General features: G+C 37.6%; 2 non-coding genes across 2 annotated transcripts; both read right to left on the bottom strand.

Annotated features, from left to right (window-relative positions):
- Window positions 1-15,333: 15,333 nt before the first annotated feature.
- LOC149195047 (small nucleolar RNA snoR97) lies at window positions 15,334-15,438 on the bottom strand. Its single transcript, XR_016255242.1, has one exon. It is a non-coding gene; the product is annotated as a small nucleolar RNA snoR97 (small nucleolar RNA).
- A 921-nt stretch (window positions 15,439-16,359) lies between these two features.
- Window positions 16,360-16,465, bottom strand: LOC149195048 (small nucleolar RNA snoR97). Its single transcript, XR_016255352.1, has one exon. It is a non-coding gene; the product is annotated as a small nucleolar RNA snoR97 (small nucleolar RNA).
- Window positions 16,466-21,294: the final 4,829 nt, after the last annotated feature.

The raw sequence follows: 21,294 nt of genomic DNA on the forward strand, positions 1-21,294 counted from the left end.
GTTTTTGAATATTTAATTCCCTTCTCCTTCAATAAGAAAAGAGGATTGAGGACAAATTGGTGAAGGTTCTATTTAGTGGCTATAATAATTTTGTGTATTGATGCCATGAAAAGGCAAGGGCTTCTCAAGAACATAGATGCCACATATATACTGATGATGTCTAGTTAGAGTAATTAAGGAATAATCAGGTCGTTTTGGTACAGTAAGCAAGATATCACAGTTGCATTCGAGAGTAGCCTTCTCACAACGTTCTTGTAGAAGTACACTATTACTCTGTAGTTGGAACAGTCACTTCACCTTTGACATAGTGCTTTATCATTCAAGTGCAGTGATATTAAAGACTTGTGTTGTACTGAACATTATCAAAGACAGTTTCAGTGATATATTCATAACATCATATTTAAGGTCTTCAACAATAAAGTAGCTTCATCATCTTGCAGCAATTTATGTCAAAACCTCATTGAATCATCTTTAACAATCCAATCACCAGTAAGGGTATCACTTAACAAGGTACAATTGTTGGAAATAACACTGAGAAGGGGGGGTGAATCAGTGTTATCAAATCAATAAAACTTTTTCATTTCCATATTAAGATTCATATACGCTACTTCAGTTAAGTGAACCCGCATGTATACGCAATTGTGTCTAATGCAACTAGCGTATATCCAAAATACTTATGATTCAGTTAATCCATTAAATGTTGATCTTTAGTTAGTGCATCAGAACTTCATTAACCACATGAACAGTAAGCAAGTGCATTAAAACAGAACAGATCATCACACACAAGAAGCACACATAAAAACCATGATATAAGGTGGAAACCCAATGTGGGTGAAAACCACCTGCTGCAAGTCATCTCTATCTTCTTTTAATAAGAAACTTCATTTTACAATATTTTTGTACTGGTGCAGTCTTATACACAGGCTTCTACCTACAAAAGGCTACAACCTTCTCTCGTTCTCCAGACTCCATTTACTAGCCAATCCATTTACTAGTACGTAGGTGCCAACCTACAGAAATGCTCCAACCTTTACTCGTTCTCCAGCTGCTACTGGAAGGGAGCTACCACCCCCTTTTCTTTTGTACTAGTACACAGGCTGCTACCTGCAGAAGGCTTCAACCTTCTCTTTCTTCCAGGGACCACGTTTCATAAATTTTCAGACTGGATCCATGAACATCAAACAAACATCAAGTATATGTGCATCAACCAATCTCCTTTCCTCAAACAACTACTGAATCAACCAATAACTTCTCAGAATGCTGAAACCAGAAAACAATACCAGTAACCAGACACCAATGTTGAACCCAGAACACTGCAGTAATACACAGAAGCAGCTAAAACATATTTCAAGAGACGTACGCTACTTCACTATGTATAAACCTGCGTACATACGCAGCTGTATCAAAGTCAACCAGCGTATACGCTTTCTTCTCTTGTTGAACCTGCGTGCATACGCGCCTTTGCCGAGCCAAACCTGCGTATAGATCTATAAAAGACAATTCACCCAATACTGAAACACTGAAACCCTGTCAACAACACAGTCACCAGAACACAGAACTCTGCAATAACAATCAGACCCAACTGCAACTTCAAATATCATGCTTCATAATGTATACGCTACTACGATGAACCAAACCGGTGTACATACGCGCTTTTACTAAAGCTAACCCGCGTACACATCTGCAGATATTAACTCATAACTTTGCAGCTGTTCCAGACATCAGTCATACCCAGATCATAACATTTACAGAACATTACATGCGTCAGTATACAGATCTAGACTAAACAAGATCAAACCGTATAGAGATGATTCATTCCAAGCCATTAGATCCCGATCTATCCTTAGATCTTGTTCTCCATCAACCGTTGAGATTCCTCCTTAGCTTAGATCAAACAATGCATCATGAACCCATAACCTGCATACTGGATCTCATACTTCATCAGATATTCAAGACTTTCTCCATCCCCTTGCCTAATGATTTTCTTCTCCTTTTATAGTCTTAGGCCTTACTCAATACCATGGTCCAAAACCATTGAGAACCAATACTAGGGACCCAATACCTGGGTTCAACACTTCGGATGCAATACCAAGGACCAAAACCATAGGTCTAAATACCACGGACCCAAAAATAAGTTTTCCCACATGTACGCGCTTTTCCGTGCATGAAAGTGCATGCATATGCATACGCGACTTTTGATTGGCAATCCCGCGTGTATACGCATCTTTGTATATAGAGAACCTGCGTGTATACCCTACTTGGTATATAGTGAACCTGCGTATATACGCGACTTGGTACATAGTGAACCTGCGTATAACCTGCCTATGTACACGACTTGGTATATAGTGAACCTGTGTATATACTCTTCTTTCTTCATTTGTGTAGTTTGATCATCAATTCTTTGCTACTGACCTGCTACACTATAATCTGTCATCTTGTGTGAGTTGCCATCAAGGACAACACTTGTCACATAATGCCAACAACAATTGTTTACACTTGAATGGCACCATATGTTACACTAGTGTGGAAGAAGAATCGTCCCATCTTGTAAAATTATTTATGTCATTGTTGCTACAAGGGTTTTGGAATAAGGGCTTTGGAAATTAAGGGTAATTATAAGGGTTTTTCGTATCAACGTTCATTGTAAATGGGCCATCGTCCCTAGTATGAGATCCCAAAGTAGTTATAAGAAGTTTGTTCATTGTAAGTGGGTCATTGTCCCTGGTACAGGAGCCCGTAAAAGTTATCAAATCATTATCATTTTCAAGGAGGTTGGGTGGTGCTAGGTAGGTGGTTGAAGTCACCTTCAGGGTGGTAGGGTGGTGTTGGGGCAAGTTGGAGCTTGCTAGAGTGTTGGAGCATCCTTTTAGCGGTTGTTGATAAAACTTGAGCGTTGGAGTGTCCTTCCAATTGGATTTAGAAAATTGAATGTTTTTCTAAAGCACTAAGGAGTTGGGGCTTCCTTTTTTAGTTGGAGCTGAAGCGTTTGATGTACTCACAAAAATATTAGAAAAGTGTTATGTGGTTTTGACCTTAGAGGGGGTTTCCACCTAAAATTTTGGTGTGTTTATTGATTGTTTATTCTTTGAATTAACATTGAAAATTAATTAATTAATGCTCTAAAAAGATTAATAAGTTACTAATTGTTAAGAAATATTGATTCACCCCCTCTCAGTGTTTCCAACAATTGGTATGAGAGCAAAGTTTCTTCATTAACTGTTTAACACCTAGAAAGAGATCATGGAGTGGAATAAGTCGGGAATTCCAATACTTAATTGGAACAACTATGCATTTTGGACTAGAAAAATGAAGGTGTATCTTCATGCACAAGGATTTGATGCTTGGAATGTTATGTTGACCGAATACAAGGAACCTACGACAACTCCCTCAGATGAGAACAATAGAAGGGTTTACAAAATCCATGGTAAAGCTAAAAATGCCCTCATGACTAGTTTGACAAATTCTATATATGTCAAAATAATGCACTACAAATTAGCGAAAGAAATCTGGGACAAGCTTCAAAATACATATGAAGGAGACAAGAAGGTAAAGGAGGCTAAGCACCAGACTCGCCAAGGTCAATTTGAGCAGCTAAAAATGAACAAAAAGGAAAACATTGCAACTTACTTTCTCCTTTTTGATGAAATGATGAATACTATAGAAACATTGGGAGAGTCAGTGGAAAGCAAAGTAGTTGTTCGAAAGGTTCTAAGATCTCTTCCAAAGAGATTTGATGATAAATTCTTTGTGCTAGAAGAAAGAGATGATTTGGAAAATCTCACCATGGATCAACTGCACGGAATACTTACTACATACAAAATGAGGAAAGAACAAGAAAGTCCATTTGACCAAGAAGCAGAATTCACAACATCCAAGAAAACCAGGAAAAACAAACAGGTATCAAGCCCAAGTTCCAATTGTTGTGAAGAAGAAGAATACTAAGATGAAGAAATTGCCAACTTTGTGAGAAAGCTAAAAAGAGGAACTGGTGAGTTCAAAGGTAAAGTTCCATTAATATGTTTTAATTGTGGTGAGATTGCTCACTTTACAGCTAAATGTCCTCACAAGAACTCTGGTACTGAAGAAGAAGCATTTAGGGAAGAGAAGGTTCAAAGAAGATTCAACAAGCAGGGTAAAGGGAAAGGATTTAAAAAGAGAGTTTTCTCTAAAGAAGACAGCTCCTCATCTAAGGAAGTGACAGTGACGAAAAAAATGACACAAGAAGAGTGTTATTCATGTTTAGGAACAACGGGAAGGAAGCTCCCAAAGAAGAAAATGATGAAGAAGAGATGGACAAGATTGAGTTTCAAAATAAGATGGTCAAAATTATAAAGGATTTCAAGATTGAAAAGCGAAACATCAAATCTCTAGAAGTTGAACTAAAATAGGCAAAATAACATGCCATAAGCCTCAATGAGAAGAATGACAAATCAAAGGAAGCCATCATCAGCCTTAAAGTACAATTGGAAGAAGCCAAAAAGATTAAAGACTCTCTCAGAAGAGAACTTGAAGAAAGCAACAAGGCTAGGGAAGATTTAGAAGCAGAAATAGTCTATCTACAAAAGGAAGCAGAGAAAAGAAGTAATGTTCAACAGAACTTTAAAAACAACTCTAGAGCATTAGAGGATCCCATCAGTGGTCAAAGGCGGCATAGTGATAAGACAGGATTGGGCTACAAGTTAACATTCGTAAGAGGCTCAACCTCCTCCACAACAAAAAGGGGAAATGCACAAAAAGCTTATGCAGTGATTACTTGAGGAACAATGGAGAAGGAAAGAGGCTTCCCAACAAAACAGAGGGTTCAAGATGAGCAAGAAAGTTCTTGGGTAACAATACCACAAAGAAGGTTTCCTCCTCTCAAGTATCAAACCATATTTCTTGGCGTTTGTTATTCTTGTGGAAATTTTGGACATAAAGTTGAAAATTGACAAGCCTATGATAGGAGCATAAGCAACTCTAGAAGGTCTATTAGGAATGATTATCCCAAAAACTCTTGGAAAGATTACAGGGAAAACTACAAGAAGTTTGGATATTCAAGGCGTTTGTGATTCTTGTGGAAATTTTGGACATAAAGTTGTAAATTGACAGGCCTATGATAGGAGCATAAGCAACTCTAGAAGGTCTATTAGGAATGATTATCCCAAAAACTCTCGGAAAGATTACAAGGAAAACTACAAGAAATTTGGATATTCAAGCAATGAAATAGAATGCCATATATGTAACAACTTTGGACATTTGGCTAAAGATTGCAGGCTAACCACTCCCCCAAGGGAATCATAGTAGAATCAAAATGCTCAGGTCTGGAGGAAGAAAATTGAGAGATGCACACTTGCCCTAAAAGCTCAAAGCAAGAATAATGTATAATATGTTGAGAGTGGTTGCTCAACGCATATGACTGAAGACAAGAATAAATTTGTATCCCTTAAAGAAGGAAAGGATGGAACAATGTCTATTGGAAATGACAGATCTGCAAATGTTATAGGAACAGGCATAGTCGAGCTTGGAGATAAGGATGCTACAGCGGAGGATGTGCTTCTCATTGAAAATATGAATCATAATCTGATGAGTGTAAGTCAAATGTGTGATCAGGGATACACGATGCTCTTTGATTCAAATAAATGTGAAATAAGGAGAGAAAAATCTGGCAAGTTGGTGGCTACTGCAACTAGGACTCCAAACGACATATATACTTTGGGCGAGACTAGAAGATGAAAGTTTGCACTGGCACCGACACATGGGACACATAAACTTTGACAACATTGTTAGAATCAGTGAAAAGGAGGTTGTGAGAGAAATGCCACATATTTTGAAACCAACTAACACTACATGTGAATGTTGCAAGCATGGAAAACAGACAAGACTTAAGACCAAGGAACGTTTCACATCAAAACCATTGGGACTAATACACACTGATCTATGTGGACCAATGAAGACTAAAGGACTAGATGGTGAACAGAACTTCATGCTAATGATTGACAATTATACTAGGATGACAGTAGTCAGCTTTTTGAAGAAAAAGGAAGTATTTGAATGTTTCAAAATCTACAAGGAAATGGTTGAAAATGAAACTGATTTGAAGATAAAATGTTTGAGATAGGATAGCGGTGTAGAATTTACCTCCAAAGCATTTCAGCACTTTTGTGAGGAACATGGAATAAAGAGACAGTTCTCAACAACTAGAACACCACAACAAAATGGAGTCGTTGGAGGGAAAAATAGAACTGTGGAAGAAATGGACAAAACAATGTTGAATGATTCAAAATTGGACAACAAATTTTGGGTTAAGGCAATTGATATAGTGGTATAAATTATAAACAGAGGTTCACTTAGAAGCAATTGTGCTAAGACTACATATGAAATATGGAGGGGAAGACCAGCAAATGTCAAGCATTTTTTAGCCTTTCAAAGCAAATGCTACATTAAAAGAGAAGACCAAAAGACAGAAAAATTTGACTCTCAAGTAGATGAAGACATTTTTGTTGGTTACTCAAAAGTATAGCATATATATGTTATAATCAGAGACTCAACTGGATAGTTGAGAGCATCAATGTAACATTTGATGAAGCTTTTGGGCCAATTATTGTACAAGAACGCTCATATTCAGCCAAACCAGTGACATGAAAGGCAGACCTAGAAGAGGTCAAAGAGGAAGCCCTAGAGCAAGTGCAATCAAATGAGGAAACAACTGCTAACTAGGAAGAGATAAGAAATTAACAACAGGCACCTTCTAAGAATCCCAAGAAATGGTATCAAAATAACCATCCTTCAAATCAAATCATTGGGGACATCAATAAAGGCATGGGAACCAAAAGAAATCGACAGTTGTGCATGCTAGAACAAGCCCATCTTGCACTCTTGGTCAAGTTTGACCCGAGCGGCTTTGAAGAGGCTAGTCATGATGAACATTGGGTAGTAGCGATGAACGAAGAATTGGATTAGATTGAAAAGAATGATACTTGGGAACTGGTTCCAAGTCCAAAGGACAAAAATGTCATTGGTACAAAATGAGTTTTTAGGAACAAGTTGAATGAGGATGGACAGGTTACCAGAAACAAGGAAAGATCGGTCTGCAAAGGGTATGCACAGGTTGAAGGAATAGAATTCGATGAAACATTTGCCCTCGTTGTCAGAATGGAAGCCATGAGGATGTTCTTTGCCTATGCACGTTAGAGGAAGATCAAAGTGTCTTAGATGGACATAAAATCAATCTTTCTAAACGAAGAATTAGAAGAAGAGGTATGCATAAAACAAGCTTTGTATTTTCTCATTGACAAGAAGGATTATGTTTGGAAGTTGAAGAAGGCATTATATGGTCTCGAACAAGCTCTAGAGATTGGTATGCTTGTCTTGACAGATACTTGTAGAAACAAGGGTTCAAGAGAGGAAATGTCGATAACAACCTTTATGTGAAGGTTGAGCATAATAGTTCTACTATTTACGAAGTTTATGTGGATGACATCATATTTGGTAGAAATTATGACAGGTTAAGCAAGAAGTTTGCATCAGATATGCAAAATGATTTTGAAATGTCATTATTTGGTGAGTTGACTTTCTTTTTGGGATTATTTATATGTCAAACCAAGTATATCAAAGAAATGTTGAAGAGATTTCAAATGGAAGAGTGCAAACTGGTTAGCACCCCAGTGGTGACTAGTTGTAAGTTGAGCATAAATGACTTATACAAAGATGCAGACCAAAGGACGTATAGATATATGATTGTCAGTCTATTGTATGTGATAGCTTCCAGGCCAAATGTAATGCAGCAATTGGACAATGGCATGTTTCCAAGCAACACCAAAAAGAATCCCATGTCATTGAAATTAAGAGAATCTTTTAATACCTCAAGGGAACCGCAGATTTTGGCCTATGGTATCCAAAAGGAAATGACTTAACCATCACAACTTATACAGACGCAGATTGGGCAGGCAGCATTGATGATTGTAAAAGCACTAATGGAGCATCTTTTTACCTAAGTGGTTGTCTTGTATCATGGTTGAGTAAATTAACAGTCTTCAATCTCCTTGTCCACAGCAAAAGCAAAATACATCGCAGCAGCAGTTTGTTGTACATAGGTCCTCTGGATGAAACAAACATTACAGGATCTTCAAGTGAAGTTTGATGAGCCCATTTTGATGTTCTGCGATAACACTAACGCTATTAGCATCTCCAAGAATCTTGTCATGTATTCAAAAACAACACACATTCATAACAAGTATCACTTTGTTCAAGAGCAAGTGGACGAACGGAACATAAAAGTGGAATATATTGGGACAAAGGAGCAAATAGTTGACATCTTCACCAAACCATTATCGCGTGAGACATTTGAGTATCTTCAACAAAAACTTGGGATTCTCCAACTTCACATTAAAATGATTTTATCCAGTCAAGCAAACAAAGGAAGCAGAGACAAATTACAAGTACACGGTAGCAAGCAGCTTGTCAGGGGGAGCCACCCTTTGCCATTGATGTCAAAGGGGGAGTGAAAGCAAGTTAAGAAGATCAAAGGCATGGAGTCAAGGGGAGCAATGATCACAGGGGGAGTACATGTGTGACCATCAATGCCGAAGGGGGAGACTGTTGATATGTGGTTGTCATTGATGTCAACCCAAGTAAGACTAAGAGATGCCCCACTTTTGTCAGCCAAAATGACATGGTAATTTAGGATGTTTAGAGTCTGAACCATCCTTGTTGGATTATACTCGTTGAGTTGATTCCGGTGGTATGTGGCACACCCGAAGGGCCCTCGCGATTTGTGAGTTATGCCAATTTGAAGGAGGAGGACCCAATTTGTGGCCAAAAACCCCAAGGGTGTTGAGGTGGCAACATCTCTTCAATCAAGGCAATAAGGCTCTTCTCAAAAGATTAAAATAATCTCATTTACGGCAAAAAGTCCATTTTGGAGGATTTTACAAAAATATTTAAAATCATAAATCAAAAAGAAAGGGGTTTTAAGTCTAAACACAAAAAGTTGAATTTCAAATTTGGCATCTCCCTCCAGAGGTGCAACTCAACTCACCTGTTGAAGCCCCTCTTCATTCAAAAGAAAAACTATATAAGAGCATTCCATTAGCTCTCACAAGAATGCACTTTAACAAAAATCCTTTATGACATAGCTCTGAAATTCTTCAGCCCCCTTATGGAGGATTACATATCAGACGAGAAGGGTTGGTTATTGGTTTTACGCTTTGGTCTTGGTTTCATTGACTATCCTTTGCAACTCTCAGCCCTCTAGGGCATCAAATTCTAAAGCAAACATCTATCATTATTGGCCAGCGATTATTGGTTTGGTTGTTACAAGACTACAAGATCTCTTGGCCTTGCTGTAGAAAAAGAATGAAGTCTTTTGGAGCTCTAAACCTTGTATTTTCTATGAATTTCCAGCTTATTGAAAGGGTTTGAACTCTTACACCTTCTTGTTATAGAACTATTGCACTCATATTCTTGTGATGAAGGACCAACGAAGAATAGTGTAAACCCTGGTATGACAATTTGAATTCAGCGCAACTTGGACCAGTGAAGATTTGATTGAAGAAGTTTGAAAGTTAAAATTATTATCTAAAGGCAGGCCTCGTCATCCACTTTTGGCCATATTTAGATGGATTGAGGGTTGCTTTTTCCTTGTAGAAAATCTAATGTTGCATTTAAGACTATGCCGCTTCAAGAATATCTTATCACTGAAGTTAAAATACCTCTACGGCTTGCGGCCTTGAAAGTCTCTAATGTCTAGCAGACTTGAATGTCTTCATTTATGAAATGTGTGGAGTTTGTTGAGACCTAGATTGTTACAGTGGAGGTTTCGGAAGATCTATATATATACGTGTTACAATGCCTAACAAAATGAAGCCAACCTTGGTTGAGGCCAACTTTGCTATCATTTAAGCAGCAGTCAAAAATTGACTCATTACAATGACAATATAAAGAAGAATATTGTATGGAATCAAATGCTCTTAAAACTAACAAGGTATGTTTTGTATTAGTTTTTGTTTTCGAAGATTTAATTCCCTTCTCCTTCAATAAGACAAGAGGATTGAGGACAAAGTGGTGAAGGTTTTGTTTGGTGGCTATAATAATCTTGTGTATTGATGCCATGAAAAGGCAAGGGTTTCTCAAGAACAGAGATGCCACATATATATTGATGATGTCTAGTTACAGTGATTAAGGAATAATCAGGTTGTATTGGTACAGTAAGCAAGGTTTCACAGTTGCACTTGAGCATAGCCTGGTCACAGTGTTCTTGTAGCAGTACACTATAACTCTGTAGCTAGAACAATCACTTCACCTTTGATACAGTGTTTTAGCATTCAAGTGCAGTGATATCAAATACTCATATGTTGTACTGATCATTATCAAATACACAATTTCAATGTTATCATCATAGCATCGAATTTAAGGTCTTCAACAATAATGTAGCTTCATCATCTTGCAGTAGTTTGTGTCAAAACCTCGTTGAATCATTTTCAGCAATCCAATCACCAGTAAGGGTATCACTTAACAAGGTACGACTGCTTACAATTCACCGGTACCATATGTTACAGCCGTGTGGAAGAAAATCATTCACATCTTGTAAAAGTTAGTTTTTTTGTCATTATTGTTCCAATGGTTTTGGAATAAGGATTTTGACAAGGGTAACTGCAAGGGTTTTTCCTATCAGCGTCTTGTAAATGGGCCATTGTCCTTAGTACAAGAGCCCATAGTACTTAGATGAAGATTGTTCGTTGTAAGTTTGTAAGTGGGTCATTGTCCCTATTAAGGAAGGCTACAAAAGTTATCAAAATTATTATCATTTTTAGGGAGGTTGGGTAGTGTCAGGTAAGTGGTTGAAGTCACCTTCACTTTCGAGCTTGGAAACACTTTAGGGTGGGGTAGGGTGATGTTGGGGCAAGTTGGAACTTGCTAGGGTGTTAGTGCATCTTTTCAGCGGTTGTTCATAAAACCAAGGCATTGGAGCGTCCTTCCAGTTGGAGTTGGAAAAATAACTCTTTTCTAGAGTACTATTGGGGCTCCTTTTTTCAAGGAGAGCTTAAGCATTTGATGTACTCACAAAATTTCTGCCTAAAATTTTGGTATCTAATTAATTAATGTTCTGAAAACATTAATAAGTTACTAAATGCAAACACTGATTCACTCTTGTCTTAATATTTCCAACATATTTTCACTCACATTTTCTATTTGCATAAGAATAATTTAACAAATTAATTATTTTTTAATCCTTTAAACGTTCTCATAAAAAATAATTCATTCTTTAATAATTATTTCTAACTCATTTAACCAATTCATTTACAAATAATTTAATAAATCCATTGTTTATTAATTATATTTATTTTATCCATTTTTATTAATTAACTCAATTTATCAATTTTTTGGAGTTATTTATCTAAAAAAATTAATAATCACTTCTTTGATATTTTTCTCCCAAATAATAATAAAATATAAAAAATGTTAAATCTTGATTTGATCCAACAAATATTTTATTATTTAACCCTATCAAATCTTATCCACCATTTTATTATAAATAGATATAATGGATAGATCAAAAATACATAAACAAAATCCATTTGGAGATGTCTTTCATTACTTATGCATGAATAGCGATTTATAATGGATGGCATTTTATATAAGACATACAAAGAAGTATCAAAAGATGTGTAAATATAAACTGAGATATGTCAATCTTCTATCAATGGGTGATTGAGTTTACATTTGTGGGCTTAACTCATTTCTAAGTCATACAACAACAATTTTGATAAGAAAGAAAAAATGTAAAACAATCATAGCTCCTTTCCTATTGGTTGCCCACTTGGATTGAAAGGATAATGTCCTATGTTTGATATTTGGTGTCCCAAGTATAGAGGAACCACAAACCCATCCCAAATTTGGTGGTTAAACTCTACTGCGGTGACAATATTGTAGGGGAAGCATATTGTCGGGGAAGCCTGGATAAAAAGTTCAATGCCAAGATCATAAAAAGCTTAATCCCTCTTCCTCCCCAAGAATCCTATATAATATTGTAGGGAAGCCCTACGGAAAAATAGTTCAATGCCAAGATGATAAAAAGCTTAATCCCTCTTCCTCCCCAATAATCCTATATAATAGAGTGAGAACAAAGAATAAGAGAGCGAAATAACAAACCTTATGACGTTACTCTCACCTTAATGAATACTAAGACCTTTAAAGAGTTACCAAGAATATATCCTTATAGCTTAACATAAAGAAACGTGTTGCATAAACTAAAAGATAAAATGTCATTATGTCCAATAAATCAAACTTTTATATTAAATAAATATCATGTGAAAGAAAATGTATGAAGGATTGTTATCTTGATTTTCTTGGTTGTAATGGTTTCATCCTTTTTGTAGTGTAATAAGGGCATGGTATGATAGAACTCTTTTAGAAAGCTAAAATGAATCAAATGGTCCATGGTAAAACAAGTAAAGAAAACCTCTTTGTTTATAAGTAAATGGTAGATAAGATTTGATATTTTAATTTAATTACTTTTAATATTTTATTAATTTATTTTAGTTTTTAAAAGAAAAAAGGTTAAAAAGTGATCAACACATTTATTTAAATAATTAACTTAAAAAATACTCAAGAGGTGGGTATTGAGTTTTGGTTCTTGCATTTGGTTAGGTACTCCGTGAGAGAATTTGGTAAGTGTCATGTTATTGATAGTGTGGAAGAGCGGTGTCAAGCTCAGTGGAACGATGCAAATTCAAGCGAGGTGGCAAGATAGTCTTCTCCCTACGAGGGTAAATTGGTATGTCATTCATCATTCCTTTCACTCCATGCAACAACTTATTGCTTAATGAATTTGGGAATGTATGGTTTTGATTTGTTGGGGTTTGTGAGAAAGAGAGACTCCACGCATCTGCATGTGTGTGTTGGTAAGTGTCATGTTATTGATAGTGTGGAAGAGTGGTGTCGAGCTCGGTAGGACGACGCAAATTCAAGCGAGGTGGTGAGATAGTCTTCTCCCTACAAGGGTAAATTGGTATATCATTCATCATGCCTTTCACTCCATGCAACAACTTATCTGCTTAATGGATTTGGGAATGTATGGTTTTGAATTGTTGGGGTTTATGAGAAAGAGACACTACATGTGTGTGTTTGCCTACAACAAGAAGTCCATCTACATGGCATGGTCTCTGTATGTTCTGTTTGGGATTATTTTAGCCAGGATGGGATTATATGGGGTTTTTGTCTCTGTGGTTGGCCCCTGGGACTTCCTGCTAGCTCGAACTCACATGGTTGGCAGTGGGGGATGGGTAGTTTACAATTTAGCTCATGGGTCTCATCTTTTCAAATTTCCTAAGGACGGGTCTAGGCTTTTTCTTTATTTGTTCTGGAGCCAAATTGTTTGTTTTGGAGCTGAATTGCTCCATGACCTCTACCCTTGTGAGAGTCTTCTTGGGCATATATCGATGGCTCTGTGATGACTCAAGTACTAAGTTTGTTTTTATGGTATAAGCCCCGTTGTTTTCCGCATACCTTTGATCTCACTGTTATGTTAACATGAAAGGTCAACATCAAGCCATATTAAGGTGAGATTCACACTTTGAAATTGGATCACTAGTTGCAATAGTTAAAGGACTTACATTCGTTACATATAAAAGAACAAAAAATTCCTTTCATCCATTTGAAACTAGAGGATCATGCCCTAACTTAAGTGTAAAAGCCACATGCAAACCCTAACAATGAGGATCCCACATAAGTGAGGATTCCAAAAACTCTAATAAAATCCAATTCTACCATATTTAGATGACCAATGAATCTAAGTAGTACAAGGGAACACCAAGAAGTTTCCAAAAAGGGAAAAAAATGAAAAAGGCAATAACAATAAAAACACCACAACAACTAATATGAAAAAAAGAGTGCTAAAAATTGTATCCATAACTCAACCCAAAGAACCAAAAGAAAAATGCAAAGAAGAAATATCATAGCCACATGCTCCAACAATCAAATGGAAAATAGCTCGAACATGGATGAAAAAACATCTTTGTACATCAATGCAAAAAGGAGCCACATGCTCCAACAATCAAATGGAAAATAGCTCGAACATGGATGAAAAAACATCTTTGTACATCAATGCAAAAAGGAGTGACTATGAATAACCGTTAAAAACAAAAATACAACTAAACTCTTCCATATAAACATATACAACCTATAATAAATCATTTTGAGCTTATGGTTTTATAAAAAAATAAATACCTCTACCCCTCGTAATTGTGTGGAATCTAATACTTATATTATTGATGCCTCATAATGGTATGAAATCCAATGCTTATACTATTGAGCTTTAGCTTGTCTATTTCTTAATAAGATCGCCTACAATTTTAACAAAATAATATTGAACAAAGACTTGAACCATGAATGGGGGCTTACATATTAAAACTGATTTAGTGGTCATTTACCTCTGTATGCTGTCCTGCAAGAAAGAGCCCACTCCCAACTCCCTACGTCTTGCCTAGACGTCCTAGTTAAGAAATTCCGAACTCCCTATCGGTGACATGTAATGTTTCTTCATTGTATACTGATCGAGAGTTGCATATTAGAAACTAAATTAGTGTTGTCATTTGCCTCTGTATACTGTCCTGCAAGAAAGAGCCCACTCACAAACTCCCTGCGTCTTGCCTAGACGTCCTAGTTAAGAAAATTCCAACTCCTTATCGATGACATGCAATGTTTCTTCATTGTATTCTGATCATTATTGTTTCATTGTATTCTGATAGTATTGTAATTTATGTACATATGCACATAACATATTCTCTAGAATTTCGTCCATGATCTGGGAGCTTGTATTCTTTACCATTTCATCCAGGATCTGGGGGCTTGTATGTTAAAAAAATGATTTAGTGTTGTCATTTCCCTGTGTATGCCGTCCTGCAAGGAATGTCTACAAGAGAAAAGAGCACATTCCCCAGCGCATTCATGAATCCTCACTGCACCCGTCTTGCCTAGAGTCCTGGGTTAAGGAATTCCCAACTCTGTGTTCTTTATTGTGTTCTGATAGTTACTGTAATTTAAACAACATATATTACTCAAGTATCGAACTTAAAGTGAACGAACATGGGAGCGATAACTGGTTATGGTTTAGTTGAAAAAACTTAGCACAGAGTAAACTTCAGTTAAAAAAAACCAAGCATAGACAAGCAAATTTACAAATCGTATGGCATATTTCCCGGACATTTAAACATTCCCGATCATTACAAAGCAACATAAAAAGAAATACAAGGCAGCACTGAAGCAGTAATAACTGTCTAAACAAGATCTGTGGTTTAACTAATAGTTGTTTAGTAACAGAGATCGAATGGATCACCTGTAACAGGGCGAGAACTAGAATTTTGTGATGTCATTTAACTCCTATCTCGTGGGAAGCAAGAGAAGAAGCTGATACCATCACTGACTTTCTGAATTTTTTAGCCACGTTTCCCATTGGAATGAAGAATGTGGATAGTTAAAACTCAGTGCCAGGCTCCAATGCCCAAGTCGTGCTTTTAATCAGCTAAAAGGCTTTTAATACTACAAGAACAATAGCAAACAGAAATTTACAGGAGTCCCAAGACATAAAATTGTAGAATAAAGGGCATTACATAGTGTGATAATCGCAACTTAATAAAGGGTTGTATACTGTTTAACGAGACCTGTAAGGGGTAAAACCTCTTTCATGTTTTACAATGATATTTGCGGTGATAGTTGTCCACATCATATTCTTATTCAGAGCTTCTTGCATGACTATAATATTTGTTTGTTCAAGACTTAAAGTGCATGAACAAAGCTTCATGCCCTAAACAGAGTAGAACGAATATCGAATAATGATACTGAAAGAATTAGCCATTATCCATAAGAGACAATTGACACCCTGAAAAAGGGCCATTAAACTTATAGATCTTATTAAAATAACTTCAAATTGCTAGAAAATACAGCGAGAAACATCGCCAAAGGCCTCTTTCACGCTAAATACAGTTATAGAACTGCAGCGGAAATGGGTGTCGTTAAAAATGCATCTATCAAAACAGATTTAAAAATGCATAATATCAAAACAGATTTGGATTTTACTTAATACTGTCCACAAAAACGGTATACAAGCAGAGTTTCCAAACTTCTCGATTCTCAGAAGTTAATTTACTGGAAACTACTAGCAATAACATAGAAATAGAAAAACCCTCAACAAAAACCTCTCGATCACACTGAAAAACCCTATGAAGACATGCCATTGCTACAACAAATTCACAAATAAGACAATGAATGAAAATGAAAATTCAGATCATACCTTTTAGAAAGTAAACCCTAAACATATGCAGCAGTGTTGAAGTAGCCACTGAAACAAAATATCAGAAAACAAATGAACAAAGATGAAGACTTGAATTTTGTGATGTTATTTAACTCCAATCTCGTAGATATCCGAAAGACGAAGCTGATGACATCACAGAATTTGTGAGTTATACAGCCACACTTCTCATTAAAATGGAGACTGTGGATAGTTAAACTCGATGATTACACTGAAGCCTGTGACATATTTATATGGAGAAAGAACCTGGGAGATTAGGGTTTTTCCTTCACAAGAGTTTAGGGTTTCTCGAAATTGCTCGTGTGTTGAAGGCTTTAATTGAAGTTTCGTTAAGAGGTCGTAGGTGTGTGCCATGGGCCATCCTGGGGTAAGAGGGCTTTGTCTAAACCTTTAGCGTTAAGAAAAGGACAAGGACAATGGGCCAAATCTTTCGATTTTTCATTTAGGTATTAAATATTAAAAGGTATTGAATTTTCTAAAATATAAATTTATTTTTTAATTTTATATAATATATTAATTTATTTATATTAGATAATTTTATAGTTATATATATTATATTGTTTTATAGAAGTTAAATTTTTATTATTTATTTAATAATTATTAATAATTAATTAAAATGGTGTATATTTATTTTGAAATAAATATGTTTATGGATGTAATAAAAAAAATATAATATCAAGTAACTACTTTGTTCTACATTCCAAATGCTCGTCCAACGAAGGAGTTTGTGACCCCGAAACCCAACTTGAATCACCAACATAAACCCCACCCACAAATTCATTAATTTTGAATATTTAATTATATGAATTGTGAGGTTTTACGATATTTTTTTATTTAAAATGAATTTATATTGATTTTTTTAATAATGTCATATAGATGTGTAAACAATGAAAATTATCTCCAGGAATGATAGATAATATTATAGCATTAACTCACCAAATTTATTAGGATTTATTAATTAAAAATTAAATAAATTTATCAAATAAATAAAATCAATAAATAATTAAACATGAAATAAATACATAAAATTAAATGAGGAAACATATTAACAAATAATAAATAGTTGAAATTAATAAATTAATTTTAATTAATCAGACAAATTAGATTAGTAGTTAAAAATATTAATAAAAGTAATTAATCAAATTATTAAAAAAAAATAATTTTACATTAAAGAAATAAACATAACAATTAAATCAACAAACAAAAAATTAATTAATTAATCAAGCTAACAACTTGCTCGCTGCGGCCCTGACCTAGCCGGCGCTGCGCAAAGCTGTTGGTCGTCCGGCCCCTGGCTGCTGCAGAGGGCCTGCTCCCTCCTGCTAAATCGCAGATCTGCGCCTCAGAGGCTGCTGCGACCCTGCGTTCAGGTTGAGGATCTCTTTATCGGAGAACATGGACTCCAATGGGGGCTCGGCTTCCCCCCCTGCGGAGGTCCTGGCATTCAAAGCAATGATCGAAGCATGCTCGAAGAGAGCCCCATCGGTGGCTCAGCAAAAGTTCATCAAGAGGATGGATAAGATCCCCACAGTTGCCCTTTCAGAGGAAGAGACGTGTAAAGCAACACTAAACCTGGCAGAGAGAGGTCTTATTGGACAGTTCACAGGCCTCTGGCCTTCACCAAAGTTAGTAGAAGATTGGGCTCAGAGAAACTGGAGCCCCCTGATCAAGGAGGGTGTGAAAAGCTACTTCGTCGGGAAAGGATACTTCGTCTTTGTTTTCGATAATCCGGAAGACAGAAGCCTAATATTCAGAAATGGGCCATATTTTATGGGACCGCAAGGCCTGTACCTGAATAAATGGTCCCCAGACTTCGACCCTACCCAGGATGTCCCCTCAGCAGTTCCGGTATGGGTGAGACTTCCCCACTTGCCTCTCCACTGCTGGAACCAAAAATCCCTTGAAAACATCGGCAATGCATTGGGTAAATACATTGACAGAGTTGCAAGAAAAGATCAGTATTCATGCGCTCGAATATGTGTTGAAGTCGATCTGGAGGAGGGGTTACCGGAAGCAATCAAACTTACAGTAGCAGGCTGGGAGCACATCCAAGAACTGGACTATGAACAGCTTCCATTCAAATGTAGACACTGCCACGAACATGGACATTTTGCGAAGCACTGTAAGAAGAAGGCAGAAGAGCAAACAGACAGACAAAAAGAGGAACAATGGACCCTAGTTCAGAAGACAACAAATCCAAAAAAAGGCCCTAGCAAAGGAAGGATAACAGGGATGACAAGCAGCTCAAAACCCATCCAGGAAGAGGAAACAGGGATGCCAAGCAGCTCCAAAATCATCCAAGAAGAGGAAGCAAATGTACAAGGGACATCAAGCGCACAAATCAACCCAACAGATCTGGAGCATGAAGACCTGGTGCATGTAGAAAGCCCCCCTCCAAGTAAAGAAAATGAGAAAGAAAAGCAGGTCGAAGCCACTCAGGGCAGTTCACCCAACCCTTCATATGCAGATATAACAAGGAAAAAAGCAATAGAAAGTTCAGAAACATCAGAAGATGAAGCCTACGAGCGTCCTACCAAAAGAGCTGGCAGGAAATCCCGGAAAGAAAAGAGAGAAGAAGAGGCCGAGAGACTTAAAACCCAAGGGAGCCAAGCAACCATAGAAATGTCCATTGGGCGGAACACCAGGCCGAGAGCTTCCAAGGGAGGTCCCACCCCCTCAACAGGTAAATAATGAAATTTGTCTCTTGGAACTGTAGAGGGTTGGGGAGCCCTGCAAAACTAGAAGCAGTTAAGGATCTTCTTAAAGTTGAACCCACAGACATCCTCATGCTCCAAGAGACCAAAATTGAAGGGCATTCCCTTCTTGAAACCAGTAGACTAAAATGGAACAAAAATACAGGTAAGGCAGTTAGCGCAAGGGGAACCTCCGGAGGACTGGCCACTCTTTGGTCAGATAGCACATTCCAGCTCAATAAACACCATGAAACTCAGCACTGGATCTACACAGATTTGACGCACAAAGTAAGTAAGTTGAATGTCTCTCTCTTCAATTTATATGTTCCGGTAAATTATGCAGAAAAAAGAGAATGCTGGTATTCTTTATCAACTTACCTAGAACAGCAGTCTCCAAACAATATTATCATTGCGGGTGACTTAAATATAGTTCTGAAGCCAAAGGAGAAGAGGGGAGGCTCCAGTTCCAGAGATCCCATGCTGGCCACGGTGGAGGAGATCGTACAGAACTGGGATCTCTTAGACTTCCCTCCAGTACATGGACTCTATACATGGTCGAATAACCGGGTCGGGTCGGAACAAATCTCTGCCCGGCTGGACAGATTTATGATCCAAAGCGGTCTCTTGTTGAACAAAAAGATCGCCAGCACCAAAATTCTGCCCAAATTGACCTCGGACCATAAGCCAATACAGCTGCTACTAGAGGACGAGGAAGATTTGGGCCCCATTCCCTTCCGATTCAGCCCTCTGTGGATTGAGAAGCCGGGTTTTTTCGATACAGTGAAAGATGCATGGGACAAGCCCATCATAGGTTCTCCCAGCTACATATGGGAGCAGAAGTTGAAGGCAACAAAACAGGCGTTGAAGGAGTGGATTAAAAAGCCTGCACCCAATCCAACCAACCAAAGGAAAGATGCAACCCAGAGGTTGCACTCAATGCAAATGGAAATGGAGAATAAAGATATTACAGCTGAGCTTCTGGATGAGGAAGTCAAAACACAACGCTCTACCTATCAAGCCTTCCGAGCTGAAGAAGAGTATTGGAGATTAAAGTCTAGGAGCTTATGGCTAAAGGCAGGGGACCGGAACACTTCTTATTTCCACAAACAATACAGAGCTAGACTATCCCGGAACCATATAGCGGAAATTAAAACCATGGAGGGACAGGTCTGCAAAGGGTTTGACCAGGTGAAAGCCGCAGCTGAAGCACATTTTAGGAATTTATATAATATTGGAACTCAAGCTGAAGAAGGGGAAACCAATGACTTCCTTTCTAATATTCCCCAGCTTGTCAATGATGAAGAAAATACAGTCCTATGCAGACCTATCACAACCGAGGAGGTCATCCAAGTGATCTGGTCAATGGAAGCCGATAAGGCCCCTGGGCCCGATGGATTCTCTATCCATTTTTATCAATCATGCTGGGAAGTTATCAAATCTGATCTCCTCAAAATGATCAAAGGATTTATGATAAAAGCTAAAATAGGAGGAGGTATCAAATCCACCTTCCTAGCTTTAATCCCAAAGGAATCCAATCCAGAAACCTTTGCAAGATTCAGGCCAATATCGTTGTGTAACGCTTCTTACAAAATCATAGCCAAGCTCCTAGCAAATCGACTCAAGCCTTTGCTCAAAAAGTTGATCTCCAGCAACCAAGGCGGATTTGTGGAAGGCAGATATATTATGGACAATGTCATTCAGGTCCAAGAGACCATTCACTCAAGCAAACAACGGGGCGAGAAAGGTATGTTGATCAAACTCGATATGGCAAATGCATTCGATAGAGTAAATCATTTGTTTCTATGCAAAGTCCTGCTCTCTTTTGGTTTCTCTCAGCACTTTGTCCAGCTTATCAAAGCATGCATAGAAACCCCGTGGATTGCCCCTCTTGTCAATGGACGTCCCACCAACTTCTTCCAAGCTCAAAGGGGCATTAGGCAGGGATGCCCTCTCTCTCCCTTCCTGTATATTCTCATGGCAGACTCTCTAAGCAGGAAGTTAGCAGTTGAAAAATCCGTCGGCTCCCTCCCGGGTCTCAAACCTTCCGAGGTATCAACACCCTTAAATCATGCCCTCTTCGCGGATGATTCTCTGCTCCTCGGAGGTGTTTCTACCAGAATAGCGAAAGCATTTGACAATGTACTGAAAAGTTACTGCAGGGTGACTGGAGCTCTTATCAATGAGAGCAAAAGTGAAATATACAGTTGGAACGCGGAACAACAAGAGATCACCAACATTTCGAGGATACTCGGGTTCAAAGGCCAGGCCAAGTGGGACAGCTTTAGATATCTTGGCCTTCCCATTTCCTCTGGAGCG

This window comes from Pinus tabuliformis, chromosome 2_2, assembly GCF_031772625.1.
Source record: "Pinus tabuliformis cultivar Carrire ecotype Pingquan chromosome 2_2, CPIR1, whole genome shotgun sequence".
In the NCBI taxonomy this organism is placed as follows: domain Eukaryota; kingdom Viridiplantae; phylum Streptophyta; class Pinopsida; order Pinales; family Pinaceae; genus Pinus; species Pinus tabuliformis.